Source organism: Thalassophryne amazonica, chromosome 20, assembly GCF_902500255.1.
Source record: "Thalassophryne amazonica chromosome 20, fThaAma1.1, whole genome shotgun sequence".
Taxonomy (NCBI): Eukaryota; Metazoa; Chordata; class Actinopteri; order Batrachoidiformes; family Batrachoididae; genus Thalassophryne; species Thalassophryne amazonica.
In genome coordinates, this window is record NC_047122.1 from 3,051,788 (window position 1) to 3,071,256 (window position 19,469).

Below are 19,469 nucleotides of genomic sequence, written 5' to 3' on the forward strand. Positions count from 1 at the left end.
CAATTTTCTTCTGCTTTGTTGTCCCACCATGTGTCTTCCATGAGTTGGAGTTTTCTTTAAAACCTGACCTTGCTCTGAGTGAAGTTTGGGACAGTTCGGATTAGGCATATATACTCAACAAAAATCAACAGGCAACAGGCAACTCAACAGGCACACCTGTGCACTAATCATGGTGTCTAATCAGCATCTTGATATGGCACACCTGTGAGGTGGGATGGATTATCTCAGCAAAGGAGAAGTGCTCACTATCACAGATTTAGACTGGTTTGTGAACAATATTTGAGGGAAATGGTGATATTGTGTATGTGGAAAAAGTTTTAGATCTTTGAGTTCATCTCATACAAAATGGGAGCAAAACCAAAAGTGTTGCGTTTATATTTTTGTTGAGTGTAGGTCTGGTGTGCCTTCCTCTTCTGCTGAATGAGTTTACTGATGGCATCGTCATTGTCTGGCTAGCAATAGCAACGCAACGCTCCCTCCGCCTGCTACCACGCTCCTGCATCTGCCTAACCAACTCCTGGATTTCGGCATTCACTCTGGACCAACTGACCACCTGGGGAACCTCTGTCAGCCCCGATATGTCCACAGAGGGGCTCGGCGGCGAGTTATTTACGCTGGACCCCGGACCGAGGGCTCAATTCCAAGGCTGTGGAGAGCTGCTCATACTGGCGCACACCCTGCACGTCATCTGACGCGTCATCAGAACAGCGTCACTTCAGGGCATAAAAACTACAGTACTGTAGTCCTCAGGCAGCGCTGCAGCGGGCAATCAGGAAAACGCGAAGTGGATTTCAGCGTGCTCCGCCCTCTGGTAAAGTCACCATCAAATGCAAGTTCAGCTGTTAAAATTGAACTTTTAAACTGTCAATCACTGACTAACAAAGCATCCCTGATCCATAGCCATATAACTGAAAAAGGAATTGACTTCATGTGCCTGACAGAAACCTGGCACAAAACAGATGTGTACTGCACATTGAATGAAACATGTCCACCGGGCTATTCATTCTTAGAAAAGGCCCGTGGCTCTGGTAGGGGTGGGGGCATCGTGGTTATTCACCACTCTGATTTACATCTGTCCTTTGTCACTCTGCCTAAACTGTCTTCATTTGAATGTTTGGCTTTCACTTGTTCAAAACCACTACAAATGACAGTAATTCTCAGATATCGCCCACCCAAACCACACTCAAATTTCATTTCAGAGATAACTGAGCTCCTTCTGTCAGTCTGCACATCATCAAACAATGTGATGATACTTGGGGACCTGAATATTCATATTAATTCACCCCAAAGTCAGTATTCCACAGAGCTGACACAACTCATCGACTCACTGCACCTCACACAACATGTCAATGTTCCAACTCACATATAAAGGACATATTTTGGACCTCATCATTACAAACTCCCCCATAAAAAATCTTCATGTGTATGATCTGGGTGTTTCTGACCACAAGGTGATCTCACTGGACCTCCCTCTACAAGCCCATTACTGTAAAGCTAAACGCCTGATCCATTTTCGGAAATGACTTAAATGAATGAATTTAAATGAATTAAATTAAATTAAAATTTAAATTTAAATTTAAATGAATTAAATGACATCAATCCAGAACAACCGGCATCCGATCTATCTCATCTCACTCAAACTGCTAATAATTGCTCTCCATATGGACTTGTGAACTATTATAACACCGGACTATAGCAAATCCTTGAGGTCCATGCTCCCCTTAAAACACGAGCTGTGTCCTTCTCCAAATCTGCTCCGTGGTACACTGGTGCACTGCGTAGACAGAAGGCGGCTGGGAGGGTCCTTGAGAGGTGCTATGTAGCTTCAGGTCTAACTGTCCATAGAGATGCATACCGGCAACATCAAAAATCCTACTCCAAATCCCTCAGTCAAGCTCGTTCACATTAATTCAATTCAATTCAATTTTATTTATATAGCGCCAAATCACAACAAACAGTTGCCCCAAGGCGCTTTATATTGTAAGGCAAAAGCCATACAATAATTACGTAAAAACCCCAATGGTCAAAACGACCCCCTGTGAGCAAGCACTTGGCGACAGTGGGAAGGAAAAACTCCCTTTTAACAGGAAGAAACCTCCAGCAGAACCAGGCTCAGGGAGGGGCAGTCTTCTGCTGGGACTGGTTGGGGCTGAGGGAGAGAACCAGGAAAAAGACATGCTGTGGAGGGGAGCAGAGATCAATCACTAATGATTAAATGCAGAGTGGTGCATACAGAGCAAAAAGAGAAAGAAACACTCAGTGCATCATGGGAACCCCCCAGCAGTCTAAGTCTATAGCAGCATAACTAAGGGATGGTTCAGGGTCACCTGATCCAGCCCTAACTATAAGCTTTAGCAAAAAGGAAAGTTTTAAGCCTAATCTTAAAAGTAGAGAGGGTGTCTGTCTCCCTGATCTGAATTGGGAGCTGGTTCCACAGGAGAGGAGCCTGAAAGCTGAAGGCTCTGCCTCCCATTCTACTCTTACAAACCCTAGGAACTACAAGTAAGCCTGCAGTCTGAGAGCAAAGCGCTCTATTGTGGTGATATGGTACTATGAGGTCCCTAAGATAAGATGGGACCTGATTATTCAAAACCTTATAAGTAAGAAGAAGAATTTTAAATTCTATTCTAGAATTAACAGGAAGCCAATGAAGAGAGGCCAATATGGGTGAGATATGCTCTCTCCTTCTAGTCCCCGTCAGTACTCTAGCTGCAGCATTTTGAATTAACTGAAGGCTTTTTAGGGAACTTTTAGGACAACCTGATAATAATGAATTACAATAGTCCAGCCTAGAGGAAATAAATGCATGAATTAGTTTTTCAGCATCACTCTGAGACAAGACCTTTCTAATTTTAGAGATATTGCGTAAATGCAAAAAAGCAGTCCTACATATTTGTTTAATATGCGCTTTGAATGACATATCCTGATCAAAAATGACTCCAAGATTTCTCACAGTATTACTAGAGGTCAGGGTAATGCCATCCAGAGTAAGGATCTGGTTAGACACCATGTTTCTAAGATTTGTGGGGCCAAGTACAATAACTTCAGTTTTATCTGAGTTTAAAAGCAGGAAATTAGAGGTCATCCATGTCCTTATGTCTGTAAGACAATCCTGCAGTTTAGCTAATGCTGTTTCTGTACTATGATGAATTCTAAAACCTGACTGAAACTCTTCAAATAGACCATTCCTCTGCAGGTGATCAGTTAGCTGTTTTACAACTACCCTTTCAAGAATTTTTGAGAGAAAAGGAAGGTTGGAGATTGGCCTATAATTAGCTAAGATAGCTGGGTCAAGTGATGGCTTTTTAAGTAATGGTTTAATTACTGCCACCTTAAAAGCCTGTGGTACATAGCCAACTAATAAAGATAGACTGATCATATTTAAGATCGAAGCATTAAATAATGGTAGGGCTTCCTTGAGCAGCCTGGTAGGAATGGGGTCTAATAAACATGTTGATGGTTTGGATGAAGTAACTAATGAAAATAACTCAGACAGAACAATCTGAGAGAAAGAGTCTAACCAAATACCGGCATCACTGAAAGCAGCCAAAGATAACGATACGTCTTTGGTATGGTTATGAGTAATTTTTTCTCTAATAGTTAAAATTTTATTAGCAAAGAAAGTCATGAAGTCATTACTAGTTAAAGTTAAAGGAATGCTCGGCTCAGTAGAGCTCTGACTCTTTGTCAGCCTGGCTACAGTGCTGAAAAGAAACCTGGGGTTGTTCTTATTTTCTTCAATTAGTGATGAGTAGTAAGATGTCCTAGCTTTACGGAGGGCTTTTTTATAGAGCAACAGACTCTTTTTCCAGGCTAAGTGAAGATCTTCTAAATTAGTGAGACGCCATTTCCTCTCCAACTTACGGGTTATCTGCTTTAAGCTGCGAGTTTGTGAGTTATACCACGGAGTCAGGCACTTCTGATTTAAAGCTCTCTTTTTCAGAGGAGCTACAGCATCCAAAGTTGTCTTCAATGAGGATGTAAAACTATTGACGAGATACTCTATCTCACTTACAGAGTTTAGGTAGCTACTCTGCACTGTGTTGGTATATGGCATTAGGGAACATAAAGAAGGAATCATATCCTTAAACCTAGTTACAGCGCTTTCTGAAAGACTTCTAGTGTAATGAAACTTATTCCCCACTGCTGGGTAGTCCATCAGAGTAAATGTAAATGTTATTAAGAAATGATCAGACAGAAGGGGGTTTTCAGGGAATACTGTTAAGTCTTCAATTTCCATACCATAAGTCAGAACAAGATCTAAGATATGATTAAAGTGGTGGGTGGACTCATTTACATTTTGAGCAAAGTCAGTTGAGTCTAATAATAGATTAAATGCAGTGTTGAGGCTGTCATTCTCAGCATCTGTGTGGATGTTAAAATCGCCCACTATAATTATCTTATCTGAGCTAAGCACTAAGTCAGACAAAAGTTCTGAAAATTCACAGAGAAACTCACAGTAACAACCAGGAGGATGATACATAACACATTACTACTCCAATATCATAAAAAGTAATCCAGGTAATTCAAGACAACTTTTCACAACCGTAAATAAATTGCTAAGACCCCCAAAACATGTGCATGAAATCAATACCAATGAACAGTGTGATGCATTTTTAGATTTTTTTCACATCTAAAATTGATAAAATCCATTGATCTCTCAGCTCCTCTGGTGCCCCCAATTCCACCCCTGGTTCCCCAGTCCCCAACTTCACTAATTTAACTCTCACCACACAGAAACAGGTGGAGGCTCTCATCCGTAAGATGACACCCTCCACCTGTCACCTGGATCCATTTCCCTCATCTCTGATTAAATCCCATGTGGTCTCCTTGAGCCCTCTCCTCACACATATCATAAACCACTCTCTGCAATCCGGCCATCTGCCACAAACCCTTAAAACCGCTTTAATAAAACCTCTGGTAAAAAAAAACGTACCCTCGACCCTGCACTACTTTCAAACTTCCGGCCCATTTCAAATCTTCCATTCCTCTCAAAAATCATAGAAAAAGTTGTTTCCACCCAAATCCATGATCACCTGCAATCTTCCAGCCTCTATGAGAAGTTTCAGTCAGGGTTTCGCTCTGCCCATAGCACTGAGACAGCCCTGGTCAGGGTCACCAATGATTTGCTGGTGGCTTCTGGCCAGGGCTCTCCATCCCTTCTCTTGCTCCTGGACCTCTCGGCCGCCTCTGACACTGTAGACCATACCATCCTTCTTCACCGACTCCAGCATTTCATTGGCCTTTCAGATACAGCACTTCGGTCCTACCTGACTGATGGAGCTGAGTATGTGGCCCTTGGGGAAGGCAGGTCAAGGCCCCACATTGCAACCTGTGAGGTCCTAGGACCGACCTTATTTTCCATCTATATGCTCCCCTTGGGCCACATCATCAGCAGGCATGGAATATCCTTCCACTGCTATGCTGATGATACTCAGCTCTATGTCAGGTTGGACCCCACTTCCTCATCTTCCATTCACACCCTCACTGCCTGCCTGGAGGAGACGAGGACGTGGATGAATGACAATTTTCTCCAGCTAAACAGCACAAAAACTGAAGCCATTCTCATTGGCACTGTTGGGAAAGTGTAGTGACATGGACCCACAACAGGGGGCGTAAATGAACGGACAATGAAAGAGTTGAATATGAACACTTTACTGTTGTGAATGAGCACAACCACAATACAGAGGAATACAGAATTTTGCAAACAGTCAATCCACAAAGGTGACGTGTGGGCAGGCTCGAGGATAGAAGACGTCTGTCCTGAGAAGAACCGGAACCACACGATTTCCTCCGCCACCGAACCTGGAGAATACTGGAGCCGCCAAGTCCTGAGTCCCCAGGTGGCCACCGTCTCCGAATGTCGAATCTGGTACTGCTGGCGAGGAGCAGAAACAATAAGATGTGGGTGTGTGCACATCCAGTAACAACAATGGTGGAGATTCCACCTCCACCTCTCACACACACTCGTGCAGCTCCTGTCTCAAACACTTATCTGGCTGGGGTGTGAAGCGAAGCTGTCGCTGATTACGCCAATCTCCCAGATAAGGCACTCCACAGGAAAACAGCTGTAAAACGAGTTCAGACTAAGACACAGTTAGTTTTAAGGCTGAGAATATTACCTTCACAGGTCGATGATATTTCGGCAACGAGGTGGAGATGACGTCCGGTTTTTATGGAGTGGTATGATGAAGTGTAGATGGGTGACAGCTGTCATGAGATAATGAGTGACAGCTGTCACCCCCGGCTGTGTCCGTGGCGGCAGCGCCCTCTCGTGCCTGAAGCCCGCACTTCAGGCAGGGTGCCCTCTGGTGGTGGGCCAGCAGTACCTCCTCTTCTGGCGGCCCACACAACAGGATCCCCCCCTCAATGGGCGCCTCCTGGCGCCCGACCAGGTTCATCCGGGTGCCGCCGGTAGAAATCGGCCAGGAGGGCCGGGTCCAGGATAAAGCTCCTCTTTACCCAGGAGCGTTCCTCGGGTCCATACCCCTCCCAGTCCACCAAATACTGGAAACCCTGGCCCATTCGACGGACATCCAGGAGCCGGCGCACTGTCCAAGCCGGCTCCCCGTCAATGATCCGGGCAGGAGGCGGCGTCAGACCGGGAGCACAGAGGGGTGAGGTGTGGTGTGATTTCAGTCTGGACACATGGAAAACAGGATGGATCTGTAGTGAAGCTCCAACTCCCAGCTTCACTGCAGGGCTGAGGATCTTGAGGATTTTAAATGGTCCGATGTACCTGTCCTTCAACTTAAGGGAGTCCACTTGGAGGGGGATGTCCTTCGTTGATAACCACACCTCCTGCCCGGGCTGGTATGCAGGGGCCGGGGACCGCCGGCGGTCTGCATGGGTCTTAGCCCTCGTCCGGGCCTTCAACAAGGCAGAACGGGCGGTGCGCCACACCCGATGGCACCTCCGTAGGTGGGCCTGGACCGAGGGCACACCGACCTCTCCCTCCACCATGGGAAACATTGGGGGCTGGTACCCTAGACACACCTCAAATGGGGAGAGGCCGGTGGCAGAAGACACCTGGCTGTTATGTGCATACTCGATCCAGGCCAGATGGTTACTCCAGGCCGTCGGGTGCGCGGATGTCACACAGCGGAGGGTCTGTTCCAACTCTTGGTTGGCCCGTTCTGCCTGCCCGTTCATCTGTGGGTGGTACCCGGACGAGAGGCTCACGGTGGCCCCAGTTCTCTGCAGAAACTCCTCCAGACTTGAGAGGAAAACTGGGGACCACGATCTGAGACTACGTCAGTTGGTATCCCATGCAGACAGACGACGTGGTGGACCAGGAGGTCTGCTGTCTCCTGGGCTGTTGGGAGCTTCGGGAGGGCCATGAAGTGGGCCGCCTTGGAGAATCGGTCCACTATCGTGAGGATGGTGGTGTTGCCCTGGGACGGCGGGAGGTCCGTGACGAAATCCAGGCTGATATGGGACCAGGGCGATGAGGCACAGGAAGCGGCTGGAGAAGTCCTTGGGACCTTTTGTGGTCTGCCTTGCCCCTGGCACAGGTGGTGCAGGCCTGGATATACTCCCGGACGTCGGCCTCATAGACGCCCACCAGAAGTGCTGCCGGACAACTGCCACAGTCCTTCGCACCCCTGGATGACAGGAGAGCTTGGAACCGTGACAGAAATCCAAGACTGCAGCTCTGGCCTCTGGTGGGATGTAAAGTCGGTTCTTCGGCCCAGTTCCGGGATCCGGGCTCCGTGCCAGGGCCTCCCGGACGGTCTTCTCCACGTCCCAGGTGAGGGTGGCCACGATAGTGGACTCCGGAATGATGGGCTCCGGTGGATCCGACAGCTCAGTTTTGACTTCGTCTTCGTGTACCCGGGACAAGGCATCCGATCTCTGGTTCTTGGTCCCGGGGCGATAGGTGATCCGGAAGTCAAAACGTCCGAAGAACAGTGACCAGCGGGCTTGCCTGGGGTTCAGCCGCTTGGCGGTCCTGATATACTCCAGGTTCCGATGGTCAGTGAAAACCGTGAATGGCACAGACGCTCCCTCCAACAGGTGTCTCCACTCCTCAAGAGCCTCTTTCACCGCAAGGAGTTCTCGGTTGCCGACGTCATAGTTCCGTTCAGCCGGGGTCAACCTGCGAGAAAAGTAGGCACACGGGTGAAGAACCTTATCGGTCTCTCCGCTCTGGGATAGCACGGCTCCTATCCCTGAGTCAGAGGCGTCCACTTCAACCACAAACTGGTGGCTAGGGTCAGGCTGCACCAGAACTGGTGCAGACGAGAACCGTCGTTTCAACTCCTTGAACGCGGCTTCGCACCGATCCGACCAGGTGAAGGGGACTTTTGTAGAGGTCAGGGCTATCAGGGGGCTAACTACCTGACTGTAGCCCTTAATGAACCTCCTGTAGAAATTTGCAAAGCCGAAGAACTGTTGCAGCTTCCTACGGCTTGTTGGTTGGGGCCAATCTCTCACCGCCGCAACCTTGGCCGGATCAGGGGCGACGGAGTTGGAGGAGATGATAAACCCCAGGAAGGACAAAGAAGTGCGGTGGAACTCGCACTTCTCGCCCTTCACAAACAGCCGGTTCTCCAACAACCGCTGCAGGACCTGACATACATGCTGGACATGAGTCTCAGGGTCCGGAGAAAAGATGAGTATATCGTCCAGATATACGAAGATGAATCGGTGCAGGAAGTCCCACAAGACGTCATTAACCAAAGCTTGGAACGTCACGGGGGCGTTAGTGAGGCCGAACGGCATGACCAGGTACTCAAAATGACCTAATGGGGTGTTAAATGCCGTCTTCCACTCGTCTCCCTTCCGGACCTGAACCAGGTGATATGCATTCCTAAGATCCAACTTTGTAAAGATTTTGGCTCCATGCAGGGGGGTGAACACGGACTCTAACAAGGGCAACAGGTATCGATTGCGAACCGTAATCTCATTCAGCCCCCTGTAATCAATGCATGGACGGAGTCTGCCATCTTTCTTGCCCACAAAAAGAAACCTGCACCCATCAGGGAGGTGGAATTCCGGATCAGCCCGGCAGCTAATGAGTCCCGGATGTAGGTCTCCATTGATTCGCGCTCAGGTCGTGAGAGGTTGTACAGCCTGCTGGACGGGAACTCCACGCCTGGAATCAAATCAATGGCACAATCGTACGGACGGTGCGGGGGAAGGGTGAGTGCCAGATCCTTGCTGAAGACGTCAGCAAGATCGTGGTACTCAACCGGCACCGCCGTCAGATTGGTAGGGAGTTTGACCTCTTCTTTAGCCTGTAAACCGGGAGGAACCGAGGAACCTAAACACATCCGATGGCAGGTTTCGCTCCACTGAACCACCACCCCAGATGGCCAATCAATCTGGGGATTGTGTTTCAGCATTCACGGGAAGCCCAAAATCACTCGGGAGGTAGAAGGAGTCACAAAAAACTTGATCTCCTCCCGATGATTTCCAGACACCACCAGAGTTACAGGTTGTGTCTTGTGCGTGATTAAAGGGAGAAGGGTGCCATCTAGTGCCCGCACCTGCAATGGCAAAGGGAGCGCCACCAGAGGGAGCCCTACCTCCCTAGCCCATCTGCTGTCTAGCAGATTCCCTTCTGACCCCGTGTCCACCAGTGCTGGGGCTTGAAGGGTTAAATCCCCGCTCAGGATTGTAACTGGGAGTCGTGTGGAAATATGTGTGTGTCCCACGTGAATGTCTTGGCCCACCCTAAGCCCAGTTTCTAGGGGCGGGTGTTGGTGTTTAAACCGCTTGGGGCAGTCTCTCTGCTGGTGCTCACTCGAGCCGCAGACAAAGCACTCCCCGCGGGCCAGCCTCCTCTGTCTGTTAAATGTGGCCCTGCTCATGTCCATAGCTTCGTCAGCAGGGGGAGCTGTTGCCACACAGAGCGCTGAGGCTGTGGAGCGTGGGGAGGGCGGAACCTTTTCGGACCCGGAAGGGAGAGGGACAGCGCGTGCCCGGCCGCGTCCTTCGTCTCGCTCCCGACGGCGTTCCTCCAACCGATTGTCTAACCGTATAACGAGATCAATAAGCCCATCTAAATCCCGCGGTTCTTCCTTCGCTACCAGGTGCTCCTTCAGGACCGACGACAGTCCGTTTATGAAGGCGGCGCGGAGCGCAACATTATTCCAGCCAGACCTCGCAGCCGCGATGCGGAAGTCGACTGCATATTCGGCTGTGCTCCGGCGCCCCTGTCTCATTGACAGCAGCACAGTTGAAGCAGTCTCTCCTCTGTTAGGGTGATCAAAAACTGTTCTTAACTCCCTCACAAACCCAGTATAAATGGTAAGGAGCTGTGACTTTTGCTCCAAAAGCGCTGTAGCCCAAGCGCGTGCCTCACCACGAAGCAAGTTAATTACATAAGCCACCTTACTGGCGTCAGACGCATACATTACGGGTCGTTGTGCAAAGATGAGTGAACACTGCATAAGGAAGTCCGCGCACATCTCCACACAACCCCCGTACGGCTCTGGGGGACTTATGTATGCTTCAGGGGATGGTGGGGGGGGGTCGTTGAACGACCAGTGGAACGTCTTTATTCTGCACTGGGTCAGCAGGAGGAGGAGCTGCAGCAGCGTCCTGAGCACGCGCTTCCACCTGTGCGGTGAGAGCCTCCATCCTGCGATTAAGGATGACGTTTTGCTCGGTCATCAGATCCAACCGAGCGGTAAAGGCGGTGAGGATTTGCTGCAACTCACCAATCACGCCTCCTGCAGACGCCTGTGCACCCTGCTCTTCCATTGGCTGTTCAACAGATGGGTGACGCCCCTCGGGATCCATGACATTGGCCGAGATATCCTGTTGGGAAAGTGTAGTGACACGGACCCACAACAGGGGGCATAAATGAACGGACAATGAAAGAGTCGAATATGAACACTTTACTGTTGTGAATGAGCACAACCACAATACAGAGGAATACAGAATTTTGCAAACAGTAAATCCACAAAGGTGATGTGTGGGCAGGCTCGAGGATAGAAGACGTCTGTCCTGAGAAGAACCGGAACCACACGATTTCCTCCGCCACCGAACCTGGAGAATACTGGAGCCGCCAAGTCCCGAGTCCCCAGGTGGCCACCGTCTCCAAATGTCGGATCTGGTACTGCTGGCGAGGAGCAGAAACAATAAGATGTGGGTGTGTGCACACCCAGTAACAACAATGGTGGAGATTCCACCTCCACCTCTCACACACACTCGTGCAGCTCCTGTCTCAAACACTTATCTGGCTGGGGTGTGAAGCGAAGCCGTCGCTGATTACGCCAATCTCCCAAATAAGGCACTCCACAGGAAGCAGCTGTAAAACGAGTTCAGACTAAGACACAGTTAGTTTTAAGGCTGAGAATATTACCTTCACAGGTCGATGATATCTCGGCAATGAGGTGGAGATGACGTCCGGTTTTTATGGAGTGGTATGATGAAGTGTAGATGGGTGACAGCTGTCATGAGATAATGAGTGACAGCTGTCACCCCCAGCTGTGTCCGTGGCGGCAGCGCCCTCTCGTGCCTGAAGCCCGCACTTCAGGCAGGGCGCCCTCTGCTGGTGGGCCAGCAGTACCTCCTCTTCTGGCGGCCCACACAACAGGCACCCCACATCAACTGAAATCATCCCCCCTCAAAGTATTTTCATTTTCTGGCCACAACATTCCATTATCAACATCTGTTACAAACTTGGGAGTCCGTTTTGACCCCAGCCTTTCATTTGACATCCATATCCAGCATATCTGTAAGACAGCATTCTTTCATCTCAGGAACATCTTCAAACTCCACCCCTCCCTGTCGTTGTCTGATGCTGAGAGGCTGGTCCACGCCTTTGTCTCCTCCAGGCTGGACTATTGTAATGCACTCCTCATCGGGATCTCTGGCAGAAATTTACAACGTATCTAGTCCATTCAAAACTGTGCTGCCAGGGTCTTTATGGGGGTGCCCAAAACTCAACACATTACTCCCATCCTTAACAAACTTCATTGGCTTCCTGTTAGGTTCAGGGTGGAATATAAGATCTGCCTCCTCACCTATCAGTGTGTCTACGGCGGTGCACCAGTGTACCTCAAAGAACTTCTGTCCCCCCATGAGCCCATGAGACCTCCTCCGCTCAAACAACAGTCACCTCCTCCAGGTCCCCAAACCAAGCTCCACACAATGGGGGACAGAGCCTTTCAGGCAGCAGCACGCCTGTGGAATGCCCTGCCCATCCACCTGAGGGCGCATAGATTGAGTATGTATTGTGTATGTATTGAGTATGTATGGAGTATTTAAGGTGGATGTCATCCGCAGCCAAAATTTTGTGCAGCTCAGAAATCCTGGCAACGGAAAAACATGCCTCTGTGGATAATTACGGACATGTGCAGATCTCGGCCGACTTATACAAGCATGTTTCACGCATATTGCGGATGTTAAGCGACTATGAACCAATTTTGTGCGCAATCCATACGCAAATCCTCCTAAACGCCAGTGGGACAGGGCGCTAAGCTTCCCTAAAAGACCCAGAATTTAGGTAAAGTTGAGGCTACGGCATGCTCTGTTTCGTAATAAATGAATTAAAAGAGTAAAAAGGATAGAACTATACTATGCCAGCATGCTAGCCATACGAAAGGGAAAATAAGTGCGTCTTAAGTCTGGACTTGAAAGTCTCCACAGATTCTGTTTTATTCATGCAGGGAGAACATTCCACAGAATAGGAGCACAATAAGAGAAAGCTTTATGACCTGCAGACTTCTTATTCACCCTAGGGACACAAAGTAGTCCTGCACCCTTAGAACGCAGAGCCCGGGCGGGTACGTAGGGTTTAATTAGGTCAGCTAGGTAGGGAGGTGCCAGTCCATGAACAATTTTATAAACTAGAAGCAGAATCTGATCTGATCAAAATCTGAACTCACTGGGACAGGAAGCCAGTGAAGGGATGCCAAAATGGGTGTAATGTGGTCAAACTTCGCTTCGTGTCAAAACTCTGAAAAACTTTGAACCAATTGGAGAGCCCTAATGCTGGACTTCAGTAAATTAGAAAATAGAACATTGTAGTAGTCCAATCTAGAAGAGATAAATGCATGGATCAGGGTCTCAGCATCAGCCATAGACAGGATGGGATGACTTTTCACTATATTTCGCAGGTGGAAGAAAGCAGTCCTTGTAATATTTCTAATGTGGAGGTCAAAGGACAATGTAGGATCAAAAATTACCCCAAGGTTCCTCACTTTGTCAGTGTGATGTATGACACATGAGCCCAGTGGTGGGCACACTTCCGATAATCCGATAACAGATAATTATCGAGATAATGTTTTCATTATCGGATTATCTTTTTAGATAAATTTAAAACCATCATCGGACTAATTATCTTCTGATGAATTACCGTCCGATAACTTTTAGACAGATAAACACTAAACTAAGCTGAACAGTGAAAAACATTTTTAAAACTGTTGAGACCTAACTGTTAAACGTTTTCTCATAGACATGTTGTTCTATTCCTCTGCAATCAGAAACCACTCTATCATCTGTAAACAAAGGAGAACTGGTGACCAAAAAAAAAGTCATTTCTTTTAACACCATACTAATATAATCGCAATGTCACCAAGTCATCCAGAGGCATACATGTTTAACTTATGGTTCAAATTTTAACCACTCATTTTAGACAAGTTATTTAAAATTATTGTCATGTCTGAAGTTTATAAAGTGAAAAGATCAGATATATGTTTTCGTTTTAAAGTAATGTGCTAATTTTTAAGGTTTGTGAGCACATGCTGTGCCAGGCAGCAATGCATTATGGGTAGCATAAGGTAATCTCAGACGTTCACGACAGGACAAATGCATTTCAGACACGCTGTTCAGGGTCCACAGATAACAGCATTAAACTCTAGTGCCTAAAACTCTCGTGAATATATTCTCTGGGTTTATAGACGTTAGTGTATTTGCGTTTGTTAAATTCCACGCATCTTAAATGTAGCAGACACGGATTATCTGGAATTTTGTTTGACATTTTTTCAAGGCCGTTAACTTTATATTCTAAAACTACGGTTAGAAGTAATTCCGACTCCTTATCGGTCCACACGAACGAGGTTGGCGCCATGTTTTTAGTTTTTGTGGAAGTGACGACAAGAGAATAAGACTCCTGATTGGATAGAATTTTAAACAGTACCGCCACCCAAAGGTTTGGCAGACTAATTACAACACATTTATATGGTTCGATGTGGATGGATTTTTTTTTAAACGACGTAGTGTGGATTAAGTTTTTTCCCCAAACTGAAAGGGTAAGATATTCGGTTTTACAAATACCCGACAACCTGTGTACATGGCCTTATGTCTGTGAAAGGCACTATATAAATAAATTTACTTACTTACTTACTAATACTGAGTGCACGTTTTACAACATCATAAAAGTTTTAAAACATGCAATTGCGATGACACTTCCAGGGCTCTGTAAAAATGCCTGTTTTTACAAATAAAAATGGAATATTTTACAAAAGCACATTTATCTTTAAACCAACACACTAACACATTAACGTGTTGGTTACATAATGGATTACTGAACCAATCACTGTTTAGCACTTTTACCCAGAATGCTTTGCGGTCTGTGTTTGTTACAAAACCTCAGAATTAGTGCCTTATTCAACATTAAAAGATATATGTTATATTTTAACTTTGTACAAATTACAGAATTGACATTAATGGAGTTATTCTATCAGTATTTTCAAAAAACCATAAGTTAGTATGGCTTTATTTTTCAAGACCTCCGCCTGACCGGAGTGTTGAAATTGATAGGGAGTTGGCCTTATGGCTGCTCTCGGTGTGCCTCTGTGGTGGAGTGCTATTGTAAACAAGAGCTTCCAGCAGGAGCAGAATGTTGAAAGAAAAATGATTATGATTAATAAAGAGTTGATTTTGTGGGTACTCTAAGGATTTGTCTGTGCTGTTTCCTGCAGGGGGCAGCATGGTCAAACATTCTTGCTTATTCTTTAGGTCTTTTACCGCTTTTGATGTTTTCAAAGCGATCGTGTTAAAAATCAATTTCAGCTGTTTAGTAACTGCAAATATCCCAGAGACAACACCGAAATTTATCGGTTATCGATTATCTGTAACTTCCTATACATTTTTGGGTGGTTTATTGGTTTATCTTTATCAAAGATAACTTTTCAGTTATCTTATTATCTGTTAACGAAGTTAATTTTTTGGTTATCTGTGCCCACCACTGCATGAGCCTAGGCTGAGCATTAACTGGTCAAATTGATGCCGATGTCTCACTGGACCAACAACCATCATTTCAGTCTTATCAGAGTTTAAAAGTAGAAAGTTTTTAGACATCCAACTTCTCACTGCTGCAAGGCAATCTTCTAAGGATTTTATGTGAATGAGATTACCAGCAGTTATCGGCATGTATAACTGAGTATCATCTGCACAGCAGTGAAAGGTAATCCCAAAACGCTGCAATATGTGCCCAAGGGGTGCTATATAAAAGGAGAAAAACAGGGGAGCCAAGACAGACTCCTGTGGAACCCCAAATTTCATGTCACTAAGGTTAGAGGTAGTGTTACTGTACAAAACTCAGTGAGGACGATTGGTCAAGTATGGCGTCAACCATGCGAGGGCACTCTCCCAGTAATCCCAAAATGATTTTCCAGCCTATCAAGTAGAATATGATGATCCACGGTATCAAATGCAGCAAAGAGATCTAACAGCACCAGAACCATAGTGGTGTCTGAATCCATTGCAAGCAGAAGATCATTCACCACTTTAGTGAGAGCCGTCTTTTCTAAAAGCAGACTGCTGCGGCTTAAAGAGATTATTCTCAGTAAGATAGTCCACGAGCTGCAGTGACACCACTTTTTCCAGAATTTTAGAGCAAAATGATAGATTTGATATCAGCTGATAGTTTTTCAATACACTAGGGTCAAAATTAGGTTTCTTAAGTAATGGTTTAATCACTGCAGATTTGAAACATTTAGGAACAGATCCAGAAGCTAAAGAAAGATTAATAATTTCCAGCACAGTCGGCCCAAGAGTGGGCCACAGGTCCTTAAACAGTTTTGTTGGTATAGGATCAAATAAGCAGGTTGTGCTTTTTGTAGACGTTACGAGTTTTGTCAGCATGACTAGTGAGATACTATCAAATTCTCATCCAACTCAATAGCAGGGTGTAGTGGCTGGGTTAAGGCATGCTGGGATATGTTTAACATAATTTCTTCTATTTTCTTCTCAAAATAATCCAGGAAATCTTGTGCTGTAAAGGAGAGCGAATTACAGGTGGTTGTCTATGAATAAGTGTTGCCACCGTGTCGAACAAGAACTTTGAGTTATGCTTGTTTTTGTTGATCAAATCAGAGTAATAGGTCTGCTTTGTAGCCAGTAGTGCATGCTTATAGTCAACAATAGCATCATGCGACGCAAGGTGGAATACTTCTAATTTTGAAACAACGCCATTTCCATTCTAGACCTCTAGCCTTATGCATGAGGTCATGCAAGTAATCACTGAACCAAGGTGACTGTGTTTTGGGGGAGTGCGGTTTTAACAAAGGTGTAGCAATCATGTCGAGTGTAGTTTTGAGCACTGAGTTTAAACTATCCACAAGTCTGTCTACTGATTGGGTATTTGCCCAATGTGAATCTAAGACATCAGGCAGTCTAGCTTCAAGTTCAGTCTTAGTTGAGGTGTTGATGCATCACCGTAATGATATATAAGGTTGTTGTTCCACTAAACACGGCAGCGAAACTGTAAACTTAATAAGTGAGTGATCAGAGAACACTGATGTAAGAGGCATGATGTCAATATTCGAGACAGCAATACCACATTTGAGAACCAAATCCAGGGTATTTCCACTAATGTGCGTCGAGTCACGAATGCATTTCCGAAATCCTAACACATCCACAATTTCCATGAATGATTTGCAGAGGGGATCAGAAGGCTTATTTATATGAATGTTAAAGTCACCAATGATCAGAATGTTATCTGCACTCGTTGACAAGTTAGAGATGAACGCAGCAAATTCATCTAAGAATTCAGAATATGGGCCAGGAGGCCTATATACAGTGACAAAGTAATATGGCTGATTTTTATTCTGGTGATCTTGGCAATACGTAGCATCGTGGGCAGAGTGGAGAATGAGATGCTCAAATAAGTTATATTTGTGACTCCCAAGGGCTAATAAGCTAAACCTAGATTTATAAATAAGAGCAACACCCCTTGCTTCACATCACAAGGGACATGACTAAATGTATATGCTGGTAGACAGGCCTCATTTAAGTAGGTGGAGGCCATCTGGCATCAGCAAACCACAGCGGCCCCACAACGAAGTCCAGTTATTAATAAAGCTAAAGCCTTGCTGTCTACAAAATTGCACTGGCCACCTATTTAGCGACGTCAGCCTGCCCAACACCTCATCATTACCCTGGGAGGGGAGGGGACAAGAGACTATTAATAGATGCCAACATATCTTTCTGGCAAAAGATCCATTTTTCTGCCAAAAGGTCCATAGGTCTCTATGTCCATTTTTGTGACCTTTGAGTGATTCATCCTGACATCATTGGTGCCGACGTGAATAACTATGTGACTATATCTAATGTCATGTTCCTTAGACTGTCTTCCATTATGCAGCGCCAGCACCCTAAGATGGGATGCAATGTTGAGAGCTCTGGCCCCAGGAATACATTTAACATCAGCCGGTGTCTGTAACCTGACTTTGCGGATGACAGAATACCCTATCACTAATGTCCGGCGTTTTGGCCTGGAGATAGGAGTGAAAGTCTCTCGTGGGCTCAGAGAATTGAACTTGAACTTATTTATTTGGCACACAACTCGTCAATAACAAAAACTGATACACAAGACAATTCCACAGTGACATGTGTGGCCAAAAAGGGGGTGAGCAGAAGCAAAGCTTATAAATGCCCACCCCATATATTTATATATATATACATACACTCAACAAAAATATAAATGCAACACTTTTGGTTTTGCTCCCATTTTATATGAGATGAACTCAAAGATCTAAAACTTTTTCCACATACACAATATCACTATTTCCCTCAAATATTGTTCACAAAGCAGTCTAAATCTGTGATAGTGAGCACTTCTCCTTTGCTGAGATAATCCATCCCACCTCACAGGTGTGCCATATCAAGATGCTGATTAGACACCATGATTAGTGCACAGGTGTGCCTTAGACTGCCCACAATAAAAGGCCACTCTGAAAGGTGCAGTTTTGTTTTATTGGGGGGGGATACCAGTCAGTATCTGGTGTGACCACCATTTGCCTCATGCAGTGCAACACATCTCCTTCACATAGAGTTGATCAGGTTGTCAATTGTGGCCTGTGGAATGTTGGTCCACTCCTCTTCAATGGCTGTGTGAAGTTGCTGGATATTGGCAGGAACTGGTACACGCTGTCGTATACGGCGGTCCAGAGCATCCCAAACATGCTCAATGGGTGACATGTCCGGTGAGTATGCCGGCCATGCAAGAACTGGGACATTTTCAGCTTCCAAGAATTGTGTACAGATCCTTGCAACATGGGGCCGTGCATTATCCTGCTGCAACATGAGGTGATGTTCTTGGATGTATGGCACAACAATGGGCCTCAGGATCTCGTCACGGTATCTCTGTGCATTCAAAATGCCATCAATAAAATGCACCTGTGTTCTTCTTCCATAACAGACGCCTGCCCATACCATAACCCCACCACCACCATGGGCCACTCGATCAACAACACTGACATCAGAAAACCGCTCACCCACACGACGCCACACACGCTGTCTGCCATCTGTCCTGGACAGTGTGAACCGGGATTCATCCGTGAAGAGAACACCTCTCCAACGTGCCAAATGCCAGCGAATGTGAGCATTGCCCACTCAAGTCGGTTATGACGATGAACTGGAGTCAGGTCGAGACCCCGATGAGGACGACGAGCATGCAGATTGAGCTTCCCTGAGACGGTTTCCTTCTGACAGTTTGTGTAGAAATTCTTTGGTTATGCAAACCGATTGTTTCAGCAGCTGTCTGAGTGGCTGGTCTCAGACGATCTTCAATCAATCAATCAATCAACTTTTTCTTGTATAGCGCCAAATCACAACAAACAGTTGCCCAAGGCGCTCCACATTGCAAGGCAAGGCCATACAATAATTATGAAACACAAGTCTACGTCTAAAGCAACATAACCAAGGATGGTCCAGGGTCACCCGATCCAGCCCTAACTATAAGCCTTAGCGAAAAGGAAAGTTTTAAGCCTAATCTTAAAAGTAGAGAGGGTATCTGTCTCCCTGATCTGAATTGGGAGCTGGTTCCACAGGAGAGGAGCCTGAAAGCTGAAGGCTCTGCCTCCCATTCTACTCTTACAAACCCTAGGAACTACAAGTAAGCCCGCAGTCTGAGAGCGAAGCGCTCTAAATGGGGTAATATGGTACTATGAGGTCCCTAAGATAAGATGGGACCTGATTATTCAAAACCTTATAAGTAAGAAGAAGAATTTTAAATTCTATTCTAGCATTAACAGGAAGCCAATGAAGGGAGGCCAACACGGGTGAGA